A 24,039-nucleotide genomic window follows, 5' to 3' on the forward strand; every position below is an offset into this window, starting at 1 on the left:
CTGCAATATCTTTGACCTCCTCAGTAAATCCGAAATTTTGCCCCAACAACTGTTGCTGCTTCACTAGGAGACTTGGATCTCCTTCTTGCTGCTCTTCCCTTGACCTTGCTTGCCTTAATTTGAGTCTTAGGGTTAGAAGGAAACCCTAAGAGACCTTCGCTTGCCTTCTAGCTCTTTCTTCTTCCAATATTGAACTTCTAGACTTCCCGAATGCAGAAACCCTAACTTTGCGTTCCCAGAAGAAAGTAGAGAGACCCAAAACACTTCGACTTCTTCTTCACACTTTTTTCTACATCCTTTTGATGCTTCCTCCTTCGTATGAGAGATGCTTCATACTTCGTATGAGAGATGAGTGAGTGAATGATCCAAATGGAGGATGAGTTCCTCTTTTATATAGGCTTCCTTCAAGGGTGGACATGTCTCTTCACTTAGGCCGACTTGACAGCTCATGTACGCTGACTTGATCTTGGAGGTATTTTGACATTTTCAAGAGAATAATTTTTCTTTTACAATTTACAATGTGTCCATAGGGTCTTCCATATATGTCAATGACTCTTATACCTAGGACAAACCATAGAAGCACTCAATGGGTGCTTGACCTATAAAATAGAAGAACTTGAGCATGAAACCCATGCTCCAATAATAATAATAATTTCTTTTTATATACACAAGAATACATTTCATACTAATGAAGACCAAACCTAGTTACACATTTTTCAACACTCCCTCTTAACTAGGGAGGTATTCATAGAAGGTACATGGTCATTCTCAATCCGAAGAGTCGGATTGGTAACCCATCTGTCTAGCATCATAATGACCAACATTGTTATATAGCAAGGCCTTGACTAACAACTCTATCTCTCCATGAGATCAAAGCACAATGTTGGCGAGACCAATGATGTGTAGACACCAACATCATTGTCTCTCTAAGGTACATATCCCACCTAGGTGTTCCCAGAGTATGACCTCTCGTTGGACTATTCTTATCTTGGGTAGCTAATCCTCAAAGAATATTGGTCCACGACTACCCTTATCTTGAATGCCCTACCACATTCTCAAAGAGTATCGAATGTGAAATGGTTACCCAACCCTCCATTCTTTCTTCCCAAGTGAAGACAAGAATGCTTGTGTCTATCCCTCCCTCTCAATCCGAGAGGCCCAATCCACCAAACCTAGCTTGTCCCTTAAGTATACAAGCTTCTTGTTTGGAAGTGATTTTGTCAATATGTCAACTACTTGCTCATCAGTGGAGATATACTGTAGTTGCACCACACCATTTTGCACTAGCTCTCGTATATAGTGATACTTGTTGTTGATATGCTTTGTCTTCCCATGAAACATTGGGTCCTCAGACAAACGAATACAACTTGTGTTATCACAACGTATCACTTTAGGGTTCATCGGTCCTTCAAATAAGTCAGACAACAACTTCCTTAACCAAACTACTTCCCGGCTAACTTCACATGTTGCAACATATTATGCTTCAACACTACTCAAGGAAACAATGTTTTGTTTTCTGCTCATCCATGAGACCATAGATGATCCCAGACTAAAACATCCTCTTGTAGTGCTTCTTCCATCTTGTTCACTGCCTCCCCAGTCAGAATCTGTATAACCAATCAATTGAACATTATTCCTTCTATCATATTTCAGACAATAGTTGATGGTTCCCTGCAGATATCTTAGGATATGTTTTGCTGCTATCCAATGATCATGCTTTGGCTCCACTTGGAATTGACTAAGTATATTTACTGCAAAACATATGTCTGGACGAGTATTCACCAAGTACATTAATGAGCCAATCAATTGTCTATATCTGGAAGGATCCATAGGGCTTGATTCGAAACTCCTTAGTCTTTTCAAGTTTGTGATCATTGGAGTAGTCATCTCTTTACAATCCATCATGTTGAACTTCTTCAGAATCTCGATCACGTACTTTCCTTGACCTAAATAGACTTCATTAGGTTCCTGCCAGACTTCTAGTCCCAGATAGTAATGCATTAGCCCCAGATCCTTCATGTCAAATTCTGCTGCCAATTGCTTCTTACATTCTTCAATTCGACCTTCTACACCTGTTAAGAGAAGATCATCTACATATAGAAGAATGATTACAAGTTCATTGTTTACAACCTTAATATAGAGGTTTGAGTCAACATAACTTTTTGTGAAGCCTAGTCTTTGTAGATATGCATCCATTCTAGCATACCATGCCCTTGGTGCTTGCTTGAGGCCATATAATGCTTTCTTTAATTTGCAAACATATGCCTTCCTATCTTTGATTTCGAATCCCAAGGGTTGTTCTATGTAGACTTCTTCATCCACTGTGCCATTCAAAAATGCAATTTTGACATCCATTTGGTGAAAGTTCCATCCCATCGATGCTGCAAGAGAGACTAATGCTCGAATTGTTGTGTATCTTGCTGTTGGAGCAAAAGTTTCTTCATAGTCGATGCCTTCAAGTTGGGAGAACTATCTTGCCACAAATCTTGCTTTATACTTGTTTATGCTTCCATCGGCTGCATGCTTGATCTTATAGATCCACTTGGAAGTAACTACAGATTTGTCTTCATGCCTCGTTACAATCTCCCATACTCCATTCTTCATTATAGATTGATATTCTTCATTCATGGCATCTTTCCATTCTTGATGTTTTATAGCCTCTTTAAAAGTGGATGGTTCTGCTTCTATTAATTTTGTCATGTATGCAGCGTACCCAGAGTATCTCTTGGGTCTTTTATTTTCTCTAAATGATCCTTGTGCTGCTCCATGACCTTCTACATCAAGTAGTGTAGACTTCAACCAATTAGGTCTTTTCCTTGTTTCTTGAGTGACCACCGGTTGAATAGGTTCACTAGGTCCTTCTTCATCATGGTGAGATTCTTCTTCCATGGTGAGATTCTTCTTCCTTATCAACTTCTTCCTCAAACATAGGAAGTTCTTCGTCATCAGAGTCTATAGAAAGTTCTTTTGATTTTTTGAATGCTATGCTTTCATCAAATATGACATCATGACTAACTTCAATGTGATGTCCATCTTTCATATAGATTCTATAGGCTTTCGATGAGTTACTATACCCAACAAATATACCTTTCACACCGGAAGGATCCAACTTTTTTCTTTTGTCTTTTGGTATATGAATGTACATAGGACATCCAAAGATGCGGAGATGATCGACAGATGGCCTCTTCCCAGTGAACACTTCTTCAAGAGTTTTGTTGTCTAGAGATCTGTGAGGGCATCGATTTTGTATGTAGACTGTTGTCTTAGTTGCCTCAACCCATAGAAACTTCTGTAAACCTTGATCATGTATCATTGCTTTTACACTTTCTTCAATGGACCCGTTCTTTCTTTCTGCAACTCCATTTGTTCGGGATTGTATGGAACTATAGTGTGAACTAGGGCATTATTTATAGGAGATATCAATCTGTAGAGTCTTCCTTCTCGGATACCAATTACTTTAGCTTTTTCTATGCTTGAGTCTTTTGCCCAAACAACTACTTTTCCATCAATGAACACTATTCTATCTCCTTTATCTTCTAAGCTTGAAATAGAAAGTAGATTTTTGTGCAAACCTGGAACAAACAGAATGTTGTTGAGGTGGATCTTGCTTCCATCTTCTAGCTTTATGGATGATGATCCAATGCCTTTCACAGGATAACTCTTGTTGTCTCCAAGTTCCACAGAGTATGCGGATTTTCCTTTTGATAAGGTCTTCAATTGGTGAGAGTGACCAGTCATGTGCCTTGTTGCACTGCTATCAATCACCCAGATGTCTTCGTCTTGAAATGTTCCAGAGAGAGTAGAGAAGAGTCCTTCATCTTTTACTATGATTGATTCCTTCTTTGAAGATAATATGAGACTTCATACCTCTTTGATGCCTTTCTTGAGAGGGCTTGCAATCCTTTTGATGACCTTATTCATTGTAGAGGAGATCTTTATGATGCCCTTAGATAACCAAAGCTTTGATACCATGTTGAGAATTCAGTAGGGCAATATATATGTTAATTCTCTTTGCTTGATAACTACTTGTGTTAGCTTTTTACTTATTAGCTTTGATCTTTGTTAGTTCAATATGCAAAACATCAAATAGCTACCAAAATAGTAAGAACAATGGCACAATATGTAGGCTCCAAGCCAGGGCCAAAACCCTCCTCTTGAGGGGAAAACTCGTAAAATCTCTTCTTATCTTTTAGATCTTTCAATTGACGAATACCATGATCTAGACTCAGACAAGTACCCTCCAAGATCAAGGCCTCCTCGACCTCCTGCTGCAATATCTTCGACCTTCTCAGTAAACCCGAAATTTTGCCCCAACAACTGTTGCACTTGCTGCTGCTTCAGTAGGAGACTTCGATCTCCTTCTTGATGCTCTTCCCTTGACCTCACTTGCCTTAATTTGAGCCTTAGGTCTAGAAGGAAACCTTAAGAGACCTTCGCTTGCCTTCTAGATCTTGCTTCTTCCAAAATCGAACTTCTAGACTTTCCCAGTGTAGAAACCCTAACTTCGCATTCCCTGAAGTAAGTAGAGAGACACAAAACACTTCGAATTCTTCTTCGCACTTCTTTCTTCGTCCTTTTGCTGCTTCCTCCTTCGTATGAGAGATGAGTGAGTGAATGATCCAAATGGAGGATGAGTTCTTCTTATATATAGGCTTCCTTCAAGGGTGGACATGTCTCTTCACTTAGGCTGACTTGACAACTCATGTTGGCCGACTTGATTTTGGAGGTATTTTGACATTTTCAAGACAATAAATTTTCTTTTACAATTTACAATGTGCCCATAGGGTCTTCCATATATGAAAATGCCTCTTATACCTATGACAAACCCTAGAAGCACTCAATGGGTGCTTGACCTATAAAATAAAAGAACTTAAGCATGAAGCCCATGCTCCAATAATAATAATAATTTCTTTTTCATTTTATATATACAAGAATACATTTCATACTAATGAAGACTGAACCTAGTTACACATTTTTCAACATGTTTATGTATTAAAAGGAAGATACCGTCACTGCTCCTCATACTTGTGCATCTGATATCTTGTTGCAGAGATATATTTTGTATGCCTGTTCATAGAAGAGTTCTCTGAAATTAAATGTTGCAACAAACATGTAGTTTTATGTCATAGTGCCTCTCAGACAACAAGATGGACTTCTTTCATACTCGTCATTTGTTACAGAAGTAGAACTAATTTTGGACTTTCTTTAGGGTTATAGCTTGGAGAAAAGTATACTTCGGATGTCACATAATCATAATGCCACAAAAATTTCAGGTCTTGAGTGCCATAACAATTTCAGATGTCATTATCACAGCTTCAGATCTATTGTATATGCTTCTTGTCTTTGCTATTTCTTGAGAGTTGATGTAAACTATCCATAGAAGACTGTAGTGCTGTAGAAAAACATTATGAATAGTTTGTTCTTGTAGCTCACAAAAAATGTTGTCACTGTCATATATGGTTCTGATGGATGTCTCATAAGAGGGTTTGGATACCTCTTATCACAGTCTCGGCCTTCTTTTCCATATATCACAAACTTCTGGTTACTCTATTTGGATTTCAGGTCACTACTGATTGCTTCCATAGTGATGACTAATTTGGACTTGCTTCAGATTCTTCAAAGAATGGATTTGGTCTATATAGTGCTTATGACACTGAGACATAACTCAAACTTCTTTTGAAGTTGTCTACTTTCTTCACAGAGATATTATGCTTGGACAATAAGATTCAGATTTGTCATTTCCTCGGACCTGTATAGTATGGTCAAACTTTTATTCTTCAACAAATTCAGACTTGTAGATTTGGACTCAGCAAACAAACTTGGATCTTGTATATAACAGTTTGGGCTTCTCCACAGAGATAGAAATTCAGATTTTTAACTCAGAAAAGGTAATTCACACTGCTTTCTTGATACTTGACTTTCTATAATGCTATCTTCCAGAATAGTAGAAATCCTTTTGTAACTGTAAAAATGTCTTTGAGAGAGAGAGAGAGAGAGAGATACTTCCATTTAGAGAGATGACTTTGGATTTTCTTCTTTTGTCTACAAGAATAAGTATAGTTGTTGCAAATGATGTCCTTCATTGTAGCTGATGTAAGAGTGCCTTAGGAGTGAGATGATTGTGCCAACAAAATGTGATCTTCAAATTGCCTTTCTCCTCACCTTAGCTATGATACCATGTTGAGAAATCAATGTGCTATAGATTAGGGTTGATTTCTATGTCATGATAATTACTTGTGAGTGTTTTTTGGCTTCTTATTATTATGTTTTGTTCTTCTTCATCAAGCAATTACCAAAATGTACATGAGGATCACAAAGAAACAAAGGAACACAAGAAATTAAGTTCTCCAAGCCAGGGCAAAAACCCCACAAAGGGGAAAAGCCAAAAAATTCCTGTTCTTATAGATTCATATCAAAGTGACATATCCAAGACTTAAAACCAAGACCAAAATTTCCACAAATGCCCCAAGTCAGCCCTCCTTGAATTCTTCTTCTTGCTGGTCAAAGTCAACAAAGTCAATGCTGGTCAAACATCTGAATTCTGGCCAATCCTTGAAATTTCAGACTGCCTGAAATCTCGTCCGTGAAATTTCGGCACTGTAACAACTGCAGAAAAACTTGCACGTGTGAACAGATTAGGGCAGCAAATAAGATTTTCTCTTCTTTGACTTCGCTTTCTCTCTCTCTCTCTCTCTCCCCCCTTTGACTTATTACTGAAATCATTCTTCTTCTTTTATAGAAATCGAAGTGGTGATGGATCCAAATGAGGCCGAACTCTTCTTGTATTTATACACTTCCAAGGGGGTCGAATAGGTGCCTCTTTAAGGCGACTTGGTCTTGTGGAGGACACATTTGAATTTTCGACTTATTTTGACTCATTACAAAATTTTCTTTATTTTCTTCCAAGAAGTCCAAATGGGACTTCGACTCAAATATATTCTTTTGACTTTAATATTTTTTTTTGACTCAATAAACCCTAGAAGCATGATGAACATGCTATGACTATAATAATAATAATAATAATAATATTTTTATTCTTTTTGCTTTTACAAAATATATTTTGATATAAGCACAATGACAATTTATGAAGATCAAACCTAGTTACATTTCCAACAAGCTTCAGCTGTGCTAAGTGCAACAGAGGCCTGCTTTCCATGATATCATTGCAGAACCCAGATTAAAATAACATTCAAAAGTGCTCTTCTTGTCTTCGGTGGATCTGGCCTAATCAGAATTCGTAAATCCATGCAACTGCAATTCACCATTCAATCCATAAACAAAGGTGTGACGTAAATATCTCGATTCTCAATATATGTTTCGCTGCAATCCAACATACATGCTGGAGCTTAACCGAGAATTGACTCAAGGTGTTCACAACATAGCAAATATCAGTTCAACAAGCTGATCAGTCGATGATATATGGGGGAATCAACCAAGTCAAAATCAGAGTCTTGCAACTTCAAATTTGTTACCATGGGAGAGTCTATGGACTTGCAGCCCATTATGCCAAACTTTTGAAGGATCTCAACAAAAAATCCACCAAGCTTGTGCCACAATCCTAGGTAGTAATGCATTAGGCCTAGATCCTGTTGAAAAGTGTAACTAGGTTTGGTCTTCATAATGACATGTAATTGTGATTTTATGTAAGAGATGTAAAGAAGAAAAAATAAAATTATTGTAATGTTTGCATCATGGGTTTCATGAGCAAGAGATTTTATTTTTAGTTGAGGCTCCCATTATGAACCCTTAGGGATATTGTCATCTAGTCATAAAAGTCTAAAGAGTCATTGTCATGTAATGAAGACATGTTACACATTGTAAAGAGTCATACTTGTCTATGTAAAGTCATCCTCCAAGACCTTGTCACTAGCCCTCATCAAGTCGACCTACAACGAAGGGAGAATTCTAGAAGATGAAGTCCACCTATTCTAGAGATCATGTCGGCCTAAATGACATGGACAAACGACTATATATACCAGTGCTCGTCCTCATTTGGAGACAAGCAATTCAGTGAAACAAGCCTACTATCATAAGTGCACAAATCATCTAAGAAGGACCCTAAAGAGCAGGAAGGGACGAAGGAAGGATAGTGAAAGGAAGGGACATCATTGGAGGACTGTTTTGGGCTAGACTACCCTCACACGTGCGAAAGTTGTAGGACCAAAGTTGGCAAGGATAGATTGAAGGTTGCAATCATACCTAAGTGCTCTTGTTTGGGTGGAAATCTTCGCTATAGGAAGCCGAGTAAGAGAGGAAAAGAATCTCCTTCAAGGAGGAGTCTATTCAAGTGGCAAATCTGATCTAGGGTTTCTGCTGTGAAGAAAGGAGTTGTAGAACAACGAGGAGAGGCCGAAATTTTGAAGGAAGCCGAGAAGGAGAAGAGGAAGAGCAGGGTTCCAGAGGAGGCTAGTGACTTGGTCTTGGGAGGACTCTAGTGTCAAGGGTCATTATCATGGTCTTGGTATTCTTCAATTAAAGATCTATAAGAAGAATTTCATTTGGGTTTTCCGTTTTCCTCTCAAAGAGTGAGAGGTTTTGGCCTTGGCTGACAAGCCTATCTACTGTCTCTTGTCTCCTTATTGTTCATGGTTTGGTAATTGTCTTGATGAAAAGAACATAATAATAATTCAAGAAGTAAAAAGACTATCACAAGCAATTATCTTAAATAGGGAAATCACCCAACTATTGATGCCCTAGATTTCTCAACAGATCCTTCATTTCAAATTAAAAAATCTGCTCCCTCATAAACTGGACAATGAGATCATCATCACTTGACAAAAACACGTCATCAACATATAGTAGTAAAATCAAGGGTTCATCTTCAACAACTTTGTCTTATAGATTTGGATCAACATCGATCTTTGAGAAAACAAGACTCAACAACCTAGCTCGAGGTGCCTAGCAGTGGGAGCAAAAGACTCTTCATAATCTTCTCCCTCTTACTGAGGTAATCCTTCGTATTGTACTTCTTGTTGAAGAATCTAGGGCAAATAGGTGTAGTGTGATTCTTCTTGATTCGATAACAGTTTGTGGAGTCTTTTTACTTTTTTCTTGTTAGCTTAATCTTCTTCTTCTTCTTATTAATGCATATGTGTGTACTTCATCAAACTGCTACCAAAAACATAAAAACAAGAACATAAATGTTGGCTCTCTATCAGGGCCAAAACTTCTCTCTCTTAGAGAGGAAAACCCTTTAGTAAGGTTCTCTTATTGAAGCTTCCTATTGATCACTGCCAAACCCTAGACCCTTGACTAGGATGTCCTCCAAGCACAAGTCAAATCCTTCCTCTTTTCTGCACTTGGTTCCCCGACACATAGAATTCCTCATTCCGTCACTTTGCTCCCCAACACTTTGTCCTCCTCCTTTGTTTCTTGTCTAGAGATAGATCTTCCTTGAGTCAGCCTTCTAGGTGAGATGTTCCTCTTCTATCCTTCACCAAACGAGATCTTTTTGGAAGTATGGCTGTAATACTGTTTTGCTACCCTAGTTTTTCCCACGTGAGGTAGGAACCCTAGAGAATTAGGGTCCTTTTCCTTCACTAGAGAGATAGGCTCCTTTGCTAGGCTTGGGAGTCTGTAGATTTGATTTCTCACCCAAACAATAATATTTCATGCACTGTTCTCTAGCTGTTATAATGCCGCAAACTTACCCTCTTCACCTCGACCTTCTTCCTCCTTGCTTCGCTTGTCTTGGTGACCCTTTAGACTAGGCTTTCCCTTGTCTTTTTCAGCTACTTCACTTCGCTGATTTTAGAGATGTATTAGTGCGTTATAGTGTAGTGGACAACCTCTATATATAGAGGACTCTCCCTCCTTTTAGGCCGACTAGAAGACCGACTTCAGGATGGTTTGCAGGACGACATGTTATGCTTGCTTCGGATGGCTTCTTGTGGAGGACGTTTGTTGCATAGAGAGGACTTGCACTTGTCTTGGAGGTATTCCGTTGACCTTATACATAGTGTGACATGCCCTCTAAGGGTCTTATAAATATATTGACCTTCCAAGAAGCACTTAACCATATGCTTGACCTACTTCAATGAGCAAGAAACTCATTGACAAATAATATAAAAAATAATATTTCTTCTCTTGAATAAATACAGATATCAAAAGTACATTTATGAAGACCGAACCTAGTTACATTTCCTTCAACACTCCCTGTTAACTAGGGAGGTATTCATACAACATTACAAGGTGTGTGGCTATTAGTAATCTTGAAGAATTCACATAAGAGAAACCGGATTTGCAATCCATCTGTTATAACATCATAATAACGAACATTGTTTCCACAGCAAGGCCTTGATTGACAACTCTATCTCTCAATAGATAAGAGCACAATGTTGGCGAGACCAATGACTTATAGACACCTTAGTCATTGTCTCTCAAGGTACATACCCACCTGGGTGTTCATTGAGTATGACCTTCTAGGACTATTCTTGTCTTGGGTTCCCAGCCCTCAACGAATATTGGTCCTCTTGCCTACTCTTGTCTTGGATGCCCTACACATCCTCAAAGAGTATTGGATGCCATATGATTACCCAATCCTCCCATTCTTTCTTTTCAAGTGAAGACAAGAATGTTGTGTCTATCTTGTGTCTACATTTCCTATCATGACCTTCATCTAGAGTCACGGTTGTTAGTCCTGGTCTTGTGCATGATACATGAAATAGAAAACACAATTGTCACTCCTTTTTAATTAGGGGTGATCCAAAACTCCCTCTTGAGCAGGGACCTGTCAGAGCTCCCTCTTAACTAGGGACTCTTTAATTCATCAACAACTTCTTCTCCATGGGTCCTTCAGCTGCTTGATCTCCTTCCTTTCTTTGATGTCATGAAGTCTTTGTTCAAACTTCTTCTAGGCAGGGCACCATCCATCAATCACTTTCCTTCCTGGTTTGTCATGTCATTGCTTCCTTCGTGTAAAGTGGCTTTCTTGTCATACATCAGGTTTTCTTGTCATCTGGCTACTCCTTTGTCATCTGTCCATGCTCCAGAATACTCTCCTCATGGATGCTTCGTCGTACTTGCTTGTTTACATGCTTAGACCTAGTAGCCCATCATGACTTCATCTTGATATTGCTTCAACAGTGCTTTTTCTTTTGCTGGATGGCTTCATCATGACATCTTCGTAGAATAGAATCAGTGATCTGCATCTTTCATATCTCCAAGGCCTTCATAGGTGTTAAGGGTCCTTCCTTCCTTTGTCAGAGTTGTCTTGCCTTCTTTCGGAAGATATCTTCAAAGTATCTTGTCAAATAGTGATTCTTGGTGATCATGGTGTTCTTCACATGCTTGATCTCTCTCTTCATTTGCTTCTCTTTGGATAAATTGGTCAACCACCTTATGCTCCTTGAGAACACTTCTCCATTGCTTGCTTCTTGGACTAGTCAACATCTCTTCTTGCTTCTTAGTCAACAATCTTATACTCCTTATGTGAGCCTATCCTTGTGTTGACCTTTATTGCATTGTATACTCCTTATGTGAGCCTATCCTTTTGTTGACCTTTATTGCATTGTATACTCCTTATGTGAACCTATCCTTTTGTTGACCTTTATTGCATTGTAGTACATGCCTTTGAGCATGTCATTGGTGAAAGAGATTGTTTCCTACTTGATCATGTTTATAGAACTATTCCCATGACTCAGTAATATACAAATGATAATATGACTAAAATTTGATGCATACATACCTCATCTTGATTCTCCTTTGATCATCTTAGCTTGATTAGGTTGTTCTTGGTGTGGCTCTTCTTGCTTCATCTTAGCTTGCTTGCATATCATCCTTGTCTTGAATCCCATGAATGGGATTCCCAATGAGACATCTGCTTTGGTTCATGAACCTTCTTTTGAAGATTCCATCATAGGATCTTAAAGACCCTTGACTTGCCAATGTTTATTTTCCTTTGATGATGGAGGTCTTCTAAGATTCTTAATCATGATCAATTTTCTTTCATCGTGGATGAGGTCCTATACTAGGAATGCTCTATCTACATGAATATCTTGAGCTATATCTACCATGCTCCTATATTCTAGAAGATATTTCTAACCATGCATTTTGTTCTTATTATAAATGCTACTTCTTCATGAATATCTAGAACTCTATGTACTTCATGCTTCTAGATTCTAGAAGATGTTTCTAGCCATGCAATTTTTATTTTATTCCTACATGCTCCTATCCTACTCAAAACCTTGAAAGAAGACTTGAAGTAAAGAGTTTGACTTAGTCATAGTAGAGATCTGGAGGATCTTCCTTCTTTTGCTTCTTTTCTTCTTCTCTAACCTCTTGAGTCATGTGAGCTTCCTCTCATTTTCTTTTGTTGTTGTTGTCCTTCTTAAGCTTAGGACAATTCCTTTTGTAGTGTCCATATTCTTGGCATCCATAGCATTGGATTTTGGACATACCTTTGTTGTTTGTTCTTCGTGGACCAAATTTGCCAAATTTTCCCTTTCTCTTGGCCATGGTAGCAAATGCTTGCTCCTTTGATCCCACATCTTCCTTTGCTTTAAGTCTGGTTTACTCTGTCTTGCATAGAGACCACATTTCACTGAGTGTGGTTGCTTCCTTCTTGGCATATATGCTTGATTTGAAGTTGCCCCAATCCCCATGTAGAGCATTGAGTACTACAATTGTCGTTTCTCTGTCAGACATGACTTCCCCAAGCTCTTGAAGTTGATCCATCATCTCAGAGATCTTCATGAATTAGGGAGCTATTCCTTCCTTTGGTATCTTCATCTTGTACAATTCATTCCTTAGAGATATCACTTCTCCAATTGTGGATACCGAGAATAGCTCTACTAGCTTATCATAAATTTCTTTTGATGTCTCAAATTTGGAGTCATAAGGAATGAGAGAGTCTTTGATGGATTCAGTTAGAATCCATTGAGCTCTTGCCTCATCCTTATTATATGTGGCTAAGGCTTGAGTTTGTTCCTTAGCAGGGAAGCGATATTCCCTTTGACATGTTCTAGAAGTTCATTCTCCTTGAGAAGTAAATCAATCCTCTTCTTCCATGCAAGAAAGTTATTGGTACCTACCAATTTGTTGCTTTCCTTGCAAAAAGACATTGATGTATATTCAGAAGGGGACATATACTTACTTGATAGATTTCGAAATGTAGTTGATTTCTTTTCTCCTTGAAGTCTTGATGGCTTGCTTTCCTTGAATCTTGATGTTCCTCAACATGTCTTCTCCAAGTGGATGTATAATCAGAAGGGGACATATACTTACTGTAAAATTTTCTGTTTCCCACCCCGGTTTTCAGTTTCACCTTATTTCTCCCATATAGTTAAATGCCCATTCCCATAGCCATACATTTAACAGACTGAAAAAATAAATATTGCTGAAAACACAAATTCTGGAAATTTTTCAGAGTGCTGGAAATTGCAGAAATAAAAAATCAGCAATTAAAACAGCCATAAAAACACATTTAAACTCAGTGATTTTTGGTCAACTTGACCCTGGAAAAACCCCCTACAACTCTTGGGGAAAACCAGTTTGAGAGCTCTTCTTTATTTCTGGAAAATGCCTTTTACAGAGAAAATATTTTCAGCAAAAAATCAGCAAAACAGAAATTTTTCCAGCAAGCAAAACTTATCTGTTTTCAGCCCAAACGACAATCTGAAAACTGCTGGAAGAGCTGTACGGACCGTACGGATGTACGGACTGTACGGACGTACGGACCGTACGGACCGTACGGACTGTACGGACGGCCGTACGGACTTGTACGGACAGCCCTCGGGAAAAGTGCAGAAAATCGCCTCCTCGATATTCGTGCTGAAAAATAATTTTTTCACTGTTTTGCTCACTAAATCTGCCTTTTTCTGCTTGTTCTTTATGCTGTTCAGATTTGCTGAAATGCTGCCTTGGTGTGTGTGCCAAACTGCTGCCTCTTTCTCCTCCTTGTCCAGAAATCTCCCTTGCTCTCTTGCTCTCCTTCTCCCAATCTGCTCATGAAAGAATGAATGATCTTTTTCCCCTTTTCCTCCCTTAACCCAACCCTAAATGACTTTTGGGTGATCCCTAAATCCAATGGCTGAAATAGATTTAGATCAATGGCTGAGATTAAATGCTCATTTAAATCTCACTTTCTATTTTTTAATTCACCCCACTTTAATAAAGACCCACTTAGTCATTTATTTCCAAAGTCACTTTTCCTTTCTAATTTTTCATTGACTTTATAAAGTCACTTTAAAATTAGACTTAGTAACTTTATCACTTAAAGTCACTTTCAAATTAGATTTAACTTTATAAAAATTATAAAGTTACTTTAGGAGAAAAATTAAATTCTTTTGGACACTTTTCCCTAGGCCAAAGATCAAAGCCTTAGGGAACCACCTGTCCTCCGGTACCAAATTTCAACACTCCCTCTTACCGAGGAAGGTGTTCCTCACCACACCTATCTTGTCTCTGAAGTAGACATGCTTGCCCCGTGGTAAGGCTTTGGTAAGAATATCTGCAACCTGCTCATCAGTGGAAATATACTCAAGCTTTACAGCTCCCTTCTGAACATGGTCTCTGATGAAATGATATCTGATCCCGATATGCTTTGACCTGTCATGAAATACTGGATTCTCCGTGAGTTTAATGCAACTCTGATTATCACAGTAAATCACTGAAGGTCTCAACGGCTGACCAAATAAGCCAAACAACATCTTGCGAAGCCAGATGGCCTCACAACTAGCTAGACTGGCTGCCATATACTCTGCTTCCGCTGAACTCAGTGCTACTGACTGCTGCTTCCGGCTGAACCATGACACTACTGCTGAACCCAACCCAAAACAACACCCTGAAGTGCTCTTCCTATCAGAAGCACAACCTGCCCAATCAGAATCAGTGTATCCTGCCAATCTCACTCCATCTCCCTGCCTGTAGTCCAGACCATAATCCACTGTCCCCTGCAAGTACCGCAAAATGTGTTTTGCAGCCACCCAGTGAACCTTCCTAGGCTCACACATAAACTGACTCATCGTGTTGACTGCAAAACAGATATCTGGTCTGGTGTTGACCAAATACATCAAGGAACCAATCAGCTGCCTGTACAATGTGGGATCCACCAACTCGGAATCCGAAGCATGAAGCTTCTTCCAGTTGGTGATCATCGGTGTCAACATGGGTCTACAATCCTCCATGTGGAATCTGCTAAGGATGTCCACAATATACTTCCCCTGCCCCAGGAAGAAATGCCCCTCCTCCTGCCACACCTCCAAACCCAAAAAGTAATGCATCAAGCCGATGTCCTTCATCTCAAACTCCGCTGCAAGATCTCTCTTGCAGTGCTCTATGAGTCTCTCTGCACCTGTAATGATCAAGTCATCCACATACAGCACCAGAATGAGAGGCTCCTCACCAATCACAATAAAGTAAAGGTTCGGATCTGCCTCACTCTTTGTGAAACCCATCCCCTGCAAGTATGCATCTATCCTGGAGTACCAAGCTCTGGGAGCTTGCTTCAGGCCATAAAGGGCCTTCTTCAATCTGCACACATGGGACTCCTTCCCATGCACCTCAAAGCCCTGTGGCTGCTCAATGTACACCTCCTCCTGTATGAAGCCATTGAGAAATGCGGTCTTCACATCCATCTGGTGGATCTTCCAACCCATCTCTGCTGCTATCGATATAATGGAGCGGATCGAAGTATATCGAGCCACGGGAGCGAAGGTCTCCTCATAATCAACTCCCTCTACCTGTGAGAACCCTCTAGCCACAAACCTTGCTTTGAATTTCTCAATGCTGCCATCTGCAGCATGCTTTACCTTGTAAAGCCATCTGGAAGTAACCACGGATTTGCCCTCAGGCCTCGGCACCACCTCCCAAACATCATTCTTCATGATAGAAGAATACTCCTCCTGCATGGCCTCTCTCCAGACCTGCTGGCTAGCTGCCTCCTCATAGCTAGAAGGCTCAGAGTCAAGGATGCTGGTAACCATCGCCATATAGCTACAAAATTTCTCAGGTGGTCTACTCTCTCTGACCGGCCTCTTCGGCTCAGCAACAGATGTGGCATCTCTCGAGGTGTCCTGAAGCCACTTGGGCTTCCTCTTCCCTGAGCATGCTTCTCCCATAGGAGAATGAAACTCCTCCTCATCCCCATCAGTAGCCTGAACTCCTGACTGTCTGTCTGCTGTCCTCCTGCCTGCACCTGAACCTATAGAAGCTGAGGTACCGTGTGAACTGTCCATCAGTGGACTCCCTAGAGAACTGCTTTGTGAACTGCTCTGTATGCTGCCCGGAGCACCACCCCTCTGGCTCGGCGAGCCACTGCTCACTGATGGACCTGACATCCTCATAGATGTACCTCCGGATCCTCCTGATCCCTGCCCACTGGATCCCTGCGACTGACTCAACTGCTGCTGAGGGTCTGGCTGATCCAGATACTCTAACTCCCGTGACCTCCTAAAGGCCCTGTCCTCCTCGAACTTCACATCCCGTCTGACAACAACTTTCCTCTGTGCAGGAATGTAAATCCGAAAGGCCTTTGAGGTCTCACTGTAGCCCACAAAGATACCCTTCTCTGCGGTGGGCTCTAGTTTGGTCCTCTCCTCCTTGGGTATATAGGAGTATGTAATGCATCCAAGGATATGAAGATGACCAAGATCAGGCTTCTTCCCAAAGAAAGCCTCCTCCGGAGTCATGTGCCCCAAGGCACGATGCGGACTCCTGTTCTGCAAGTAGACAGCTGTGTTGCAGGCCTCTGCCCACAAGAACAATGGCAACCCCTGATCATGTATCATGGCTTTGGCAGCCCCTATGATGGATCTGTTCTTCCTCTCCGCAACCCCGTTCTGCTGGGGGTTGTAAGGAACAATGAACTCCCTCCTAATGCCTGCCTCCGCACAATAGTCAACAAACTCTCCAAGGGTGTACTCTCCTCCATTGTCCGACCTCAGGGACTTGATCTTTCGACCTGTCTGAGTCTCCACAAGAGCTCTGAACTCCTGAAACCGCTTGAAGACCTCACTCTTGGTCTTCAAGAAATAAATCCAGGTCCTCCTGGAGTGATCATCAATGAATAAGACATAGTACTCATATCCACTCAAGGAAACATGAGACATCCGACCGCTCACATCGGAATGAATCAAATCAAGTATCCCCGTCGCTCTGCTGTCACTGCTGGGAAAAGGGGATTTGGCAAACTTGCCCATCGCACAACCTCTGCAAGTATCATGGTGATCAGTACTGAAATCTGGCACACCTGTAGTGATCTCCCGCAATGTCCTCAAGGCTCCATGAGACATGTGCCCCATCCTGCGGTGCCAAATCTCACATAGCTCAGAACTGCTAGCTCTGCTGTCGGTACTACAGCTCAATGCCAAAGGGGGCTGGAATGCAAACTTGTACACCTTTGCATGGCGTACACCTATCACTCTAGCTGAATCAGCTGGAGAGCCCCTGGGATACATCAACACCTGTCCTTCCCTGAACAGTACCTCATATCCTCTGTCCTCCAACGCTGAGACGGATATGAGGTTCTTCCTCATCCCTGGCACATAAAGAACCTCTGACACCTTCAAGGGAGGTTTGGACTCCCTCTGAAATGTCACTGTCCCCACCCCGACTGCTCTAACAACTCTGTCATCACCGAGTACTACCTCAATATCAGTGCCACTCTCTGAAAGCTCTGAGAAGTACTCCCGGACTCCTGTCATGTGACGTGAAGCCCCACTGTCCACATACCAGATACCTGTAGATGCTCCGCTAATCGAGGGAAAAGCATGCTCCCTCTGAACCTGTGTGGCAGGTGATCCTGCACTAGAGGACTCACATGTAGTGAACGCAAACTCCCGGTCAAAACGACCTGCAAAGTCCTCAATCTCAGCTGACGCTGCCACATCCTGGGTCTTCCCCTTCTTCTTCTTCTTCTCCGGACACACAACTGCATAGTGTCCCATCTTCTGACAATTCCAACACTTCACTTTGGAATAGTCCTTTTGTGAGTTACCCTGTTTACCTTTACCTTTGCCTTTGCCTCCACCACTGCTTGTGGAAGCCTGCTTCTTCCCTTTGCCTTTCTTGCCTCCTGCCACCAGTGCTACGTCCTCATCCTGCTCAACTGGCTTGGCTGCCCCAAGCTGTCCTTTCCTGATCTCTGTCTGTATACAATCATCCCAAAACCTCTCCCATGTGGGAAGGGTCTCACGTGCACAAACCCCATCAGCAAAGTTCAACCATGAACGAGGGAGGCCATTCACTGCAATACGCACCAACTCAGTGGATGGAATGGCCTCTCCAATCGCTGCCAACTCATCTCTCACATTGGTAATCTTTGTGAGATATCCAGCTGCACTATCATTCCCCATCTTAATGTTCTTCAGCTTCTCCTTCAGGACCATCTTCCGGTTCTCATTGGTACTCTGGTAGAGATTGGACAATGCTGTCCACATCTCATGGGCATTGCTCTTTCCTCTCACATGAGGAATGCAATGGTCTTTGATTCCGTCTAGAATCAGCCTCTTACCCTTGTTGTTCTTTCTATTATAAGCTGCCAACTGAGTAGCATCAGTAGGCACAACAACAGGGTGCTGTGCTGTATGCACCATGATATCCCAGACTTCTGCCTCCTCAAAGATACTCTGCATTCTCTCCTTCCAAACGCTGTAATTTGTATGCCCATCCAACCTATCCTCCACCCTCAATCCCAATGACATCTTGCTGTCCTAAAACTGAAAAATAGCACTGCTGTGGTAAAGATAAACCTGCTGTTTATGAAAAATCAGCTTGCTGGAATTTTCTGAGTGAAAAAATCAGCAGCTGTATTTTTTCTCTTTTGCTGTCCCAAACTGCCCTTCAGCACTCAAGCTCCGATACCATGTAAAATTTTCTGTTTCCCACCCCGGTTTTCAGTTTCACCTTATTTCTCCCATATAGTTAAATGCCCATTCCCATAGCCATACATTTAACAGACTGAAAAAATAAATATTGCTGAAAACACAAATTCTGGAAATTTTTCAGAGTGCTGGAAATTGCAGAAATAAAAAATCAGCAATTAAAACAGCCATAAAAACACATTTAAACTCAGTGATTTTTGGTCAACTTGACCCTGGAAAAACCCCCTACAACTCTTGGGGAAAACCAGTTTGAGAGCTCTTCTTTATTTCTGGAAAATGCCTTTTACAGAGAAAATATTTTCAGCAAAAAATCAGCAAAACAGAAATTTTTCCAGCAAGCAAAACTTATCTGTTTTCAGCCCAAACGACAATCTGAAAACTGCTGGAAGAGCTGTACGGACCGTACGGATGTACGGACTGTACGGACGTACGGATGTACGGACCGTACGGACTGTACGGACTGTACGGACGGCCGTACGGACTTGTACGGACAGCCCTCGGGAAAAGTGCAGAAAATCGCCTCCTCGATATTCGTGCTGAAAAATAATTTTTTCACTGTTTTGCTCACTAAATCTGCCTTTTTCTGCTTGTTCTTTATGCTGTTCAGATTTGCTGAAATGCTGCCTTGGTGTGTGTGCCAAACTGCTGCCTCTTTCTCCTCCTTGTCCAGAAATCTCCCTTGCTCTCTTGCTCTCCTTCTCCCAATCTGCTCATGAAAGAATGAATGATCTTTTTCCCCTTTTCCTCCCTTAACCCAACCCTAAATGACTTTTGGGTGATCCCTAAATCCAATGGCTGAAATAGATTTAGATCAATGGCTGAGATTAAATGCTCATTTAAATCTCACTTTCTATTTTTTAATTCACCCCACTTTAATAAAGACCCACTTAGTCATTTATTTCCAAAGTCACTTTTCCTTTCTAATTTTTCATTGACTTTATAAAGTCACTTTAAAATTAGACTTAGTAACTTTATCACTTAAAGTCACTTTCAAATTAGATTTAACTTTATAAAAATTATAAAGTTACTTTAGGAGAAAAATTAAATTCTTTTGGACACTTTTCCCTAGGCCAAAGATCAAAGCCTTAGGGAACCACCTGTCCTCCGGTACCAAATTTCAACACTTACTTGATAGATTTCGAAATGTAGTTGATTTCTTTTCTCCTTGAAGTCTTGATGGCTTGCTTTCCTTGAATCTTGATGTTCCTCAACATGTCTTCTCCAAGTGGCTTGCTTGATGATTTGTGGCTTGATGTAGGCCCCTCTTTGATATGCTCTTCTTTGTAAGTGCCTTTATATAAGGCTCTTCTTCTAGCTTTCTAGTCTCCCTTGATGAATGATAGATGATAGACCTTCTTGTCTTTGATGTGATAAAGACTTCTTGGCTTGATGCTTCAACTTTTGTAGATGTTTTTTCTTGATGAGTGTTCTTGAGATGCCTTTTCTTTGATGTGTCACCTTAGCTTTGATACCATGTTGAAGAATCTAGGGCAAATAGGTTTAGTGTGATTCTTCTTGATTCGACAACAGTTTGTGGAGTCTTTTTATTTTTTCTTGTTAGCTTGATCTTCTTCTTCTTCTTATTAATGCATGTGTGTGTACTTACTCCTTCCAGCACTTTGTCCTCTGTTTCTTGTCTAGAGATAGATCTTCCTCGAGTCAGCCTTCTAGGTGAGATGTTCCTCTTCTATCCTTGACCAAACGAGATCCTTCTGGAAGTATGGCTGTAATACTGTTCTGCTGCCCTAGTTTTTCCCACGTGAGGTAGGAACCCTTGAGAATTAGGGTCCTTTTCCTTCGCTAGAGAGATAGGCTCCTTCGCTAGGCTTGGGAGTCTTTGTAGACTTGATTTCTCACCCAAGCAATAATATTTCATGGACTGTTCTCTAGTTGTTGTAATGCTGCAGACTTACCCTCCTCTTCTTTGCACGTGTGACTGTTTCTAACCCTAGAAACAATCCTCTTCACCTCGGCCTTCTTCCTCCTTCCTTCGCTTGTCTTGGAGACCCTTTAGACTAGGCTTTCCCTTGTCTTTTTCGGCTACTTCATTTCGCTGATTTTAGAGATGTATTAGTGCGTTATAGTGGAGTGGATAGCCTCTATATGTAGAGGACCGTCCCTCCTTTTAGGCCGACTAGAAGGCCGACTTGAGGATAGTTTGCAGGCTGACTTGTTATGCTTGCTTCAGATGGCTTCTTGTGGAGGACGTTTGCTGCATGGAGAGGACTTGCACTTGTCTTGGAGGTATTCCTTTGACCTTATACATGTGTAACATGCCCTCTAAGGGTCTTATAAATATATTGACCTTCCTAGAAGCACTTAACCATATGCTTGACCTACTTCAATGAGCAAGAATTTTATTGACAAATAATATAAAAAATAATATTTCTTTTTTTGAATAAATACAAATACCAAAAGTACATTTATGAAGACCGAACCTAGTTACATTTCCTTCAACACTTCTAGCCATCTTCATCTTGGAAGTCAGAACTGACTTCTTTTCGGCATAGATCAAGACATACTTCAATCTGGCTGATCTGTTTGCTCCCTCTGAGGTCACATCAAACCAGATAGCTCGGCTTTTTCAAATTATTGTTGCAATAGATTTCACAAAGGAAGATCTCAGTACCCATGTACTTAAATCATATTGACACATGTGGCATCAATATTTTTAGAAACATAGATCTTTAGCAATGATAGGGCAATATCATATTTGTAGGAGCTTTGATTTTCATCCTTGAAGAAGAGCTCAACCTCTTTTCCACTGTATGCAGGATTCCTTCAAAGTTATGATTATTGAAGGTTATACCTTTCTTCCATCTTTCAAAACTGAGCAACCATAGTTTATGAAATAGATACCATTCTTCTAAATATGCAATGCAGAGATATATCTGGCTTCTGAAGATATTACAACATCATCACACTTCAATCTTTCAATATATGGTTAAGGTCACACATTTTCACATGTGACTATATTACTAGAGCCAATGTCTATTCTTCTTGCCAGACTTTTATGCCACACACTAACAATATTGAAGATTATTCAATAAATTGGAGGGACACATTCAAAATGCACAGTTGTCCTTAAAGATTCCTCATTGTCTTATGACTAACTTAGTGAGTTTCAACCTTACTCTTATTGAAAGCAGAGATCGGTAGTTCCAAAGGAAAAATTGTGATATGAATCTTACTACAGACTTATACTTGGCCCTAATGACGACAGATCTAGGAATGATGTACATGGAAACCTTTGGTCCCAAAAGTGATAAAATATACCTTTATATTTCAAGCGACAAACTTTGGATTTATAGCTTCGCTGGTGTCTGTATAAGACTTCATTGACAGAGGTCCTTAACAAGAAAATATTGAGATCAGAAATTAGTAATTACTGATGATACCTACCTCTTTTAGCATTGTATTCATTGGTTTGACTAGTACATCACTGTACAATGCCTTCCACACCACAAGGATCAAAAGCACAAAATATGATTTGCTCGCATGTCTATGAATTTTCAGTATTCAATGCAAATCTTCTTGCAAGACAACTTTCTTTGACATCTGCGAGATTATCTACACAAGTTCAAATATCATAAAATCTCATTCCTTCAGTAAACAAGGATGTCATGATCAGGGATGATCTGGTCCTCAAATCAAGTAGTCTTTGCTTCAACTAGATCTAGACTTCAACCTTCAACCTTTTGGTATAGAAAGGAGCTTTAAGGACTGCCTACTTAAAAATGATATTGTACGAAGAAGACATCCTTTACATCGGCCTATACAAGTCTTTAACTCATCTTTAGGATGCGAAGCATTCTTGGTACAGATATGGCTCAATATTTATTCTGATAGGAGACATATCACGCTGATTTGTGCAACATAGACTAGCGTCTTCAATTCACTTTTTCAGATCAAGCCTAGGACTGTAGCTGAGCTTCAAGATTTATTGCAATGCTTATGACTTCGCAATCTGGTACAAACTTAGAGCCAATGGCTCAGATTGATCTTAAACAACTTTTAACGACAGATAAAATTTCGATATGCAAAGATCTTGATTCTTTGAAGAGATACAAGCTTATTTTCCTTAAAAGAATTTTGAAGGCTTGACCCTTAAATTCTTGAAATGACTTGAGCTAACAACAAATCTTCTTCCAGATGCTTGTACATAGGTGATCTGCATTTGAGACTTCTTGATGATTCTTGACCCTTTTTCCTTGACCACAAATTCAAGACTAGACATGGTATTGTGAAAAACAAAACTGTGATATTTCTGAAGTCATTCGGCCCTTTAGAATATTACACAGTATCCTCTGCTCCAGGGATATAAGCTCCATCAATTACAAAAAAAAGAAGAAGATTACATATCAGAACAAATAATAGAATGGCTATGATAGTTCAGGCTTTCGTACAGTTACTTGACCTCATGATCATTGTTTGAGGCATCAAGGATTTAGTAGCAGTATTTGTTGAAAATATTAGCGAGAAAAGGGTTCCTTGATTTGTGCCTTAACCATAGGAGCCAAAACGTGTTCCTTCTTGTGCATGACTTGAGTTCCTAAAAATTAGGAGAGTCCCTATAATTAGGACGAGTTCCTTAAATTTAGGAATCAGTCCCTAAAAACTAAGATGAGTTAGGATGCAGTTAACTGATGTGTTGAAATTGAAAGTCAAGTTCTTGATTTTCTAGTGTGAGTTGATTGAGGAAAAACACAAGTGGTTGACTTGAAATAGGACGAGTTGCATGAGCAGTTAACTCATGCTAACTCAATCAATCACAAAATCATTCCTTAATTAGAAAACTCACTAATGTTAACCATTTGAATTGCCTTTGAAAGATGGAACGAAGTCACAAGTTATTCATTGTTTTGGTGAACACGAGTTGGTGAGACCAAGCAATAGGAAAGCACGAGTTTGTGCGTGGAGCTTGTGAGAGGAAGAGTGTGCAAGAGAAGCTTGTGTACAGGTTGGTAGAGGGCAGCAGAGATCAATAATCTTGCAAGGGTTTCAAGCTTAGATCAAGAAGGAAAGGCAATTGTGTCTTTCAGATTGAAACAATTGTATTTTGTAAGAGATCAGTTGCTCAGTTTTTCTATCAATAAAATTCTCATTAAGCAGAGGGTTTTCCCAGTTGGGTTGACTAGAAAAACAACATGTTTAATTATGTGTGAATGTGTCTTTAATTCTGTTCTATTCCTCTGCAAATTTGAAGTAGAGAAGTTCT

General features: G+C 40.2%; 1 protein-coding gene across 7 annotated transcripts in view; it reads left to right on the forward strand.

Moving 5' to 3' along the window:
• The window catches only part of LOC149185909 (5'-AMP-activated protein kinase beta-2 subunit protein), a 74,588-nt gene that overhangs the window by 24,167 nt on the left and 26,382 nt on the right, over positions 1 to 24,039 (forward strand). For 3 of the 7 annotated variants that reach the window (XM_089410835.1, XM_089410831.1, XM_089410836.1), the window contains one exon: positions 5,702 to 5,888. The exons of the other annotated variants lie outside the window; for them this stretch is intronic. The gene's annotated coding sequence lies outside the window, so the exon portion shown is untranslated. The remainder of the gene's footprint in view (positions 1 to 5,701; positions 5,889 to 24,039) is intronic. 7 annotated transcript variants of the gene reach the window in all.

Source organism: Pinus tabuliformis, chromosome 3_1, assembly GCF_031772625.1.
Source record: "Pinus tabuliformis cultivar Carrire ecotype Pingquan chromosome 3_1, CPIR1, whole genome shotgun sequence".
In the NCBI taxonomy this organism is placed as follows: domain Eukaryota; kingdom Viridiplantae; phylum Streptophyta; class Pinopsida; order Pinales; family Pinaceae; genus Pinus; species Pinus tabuliformis.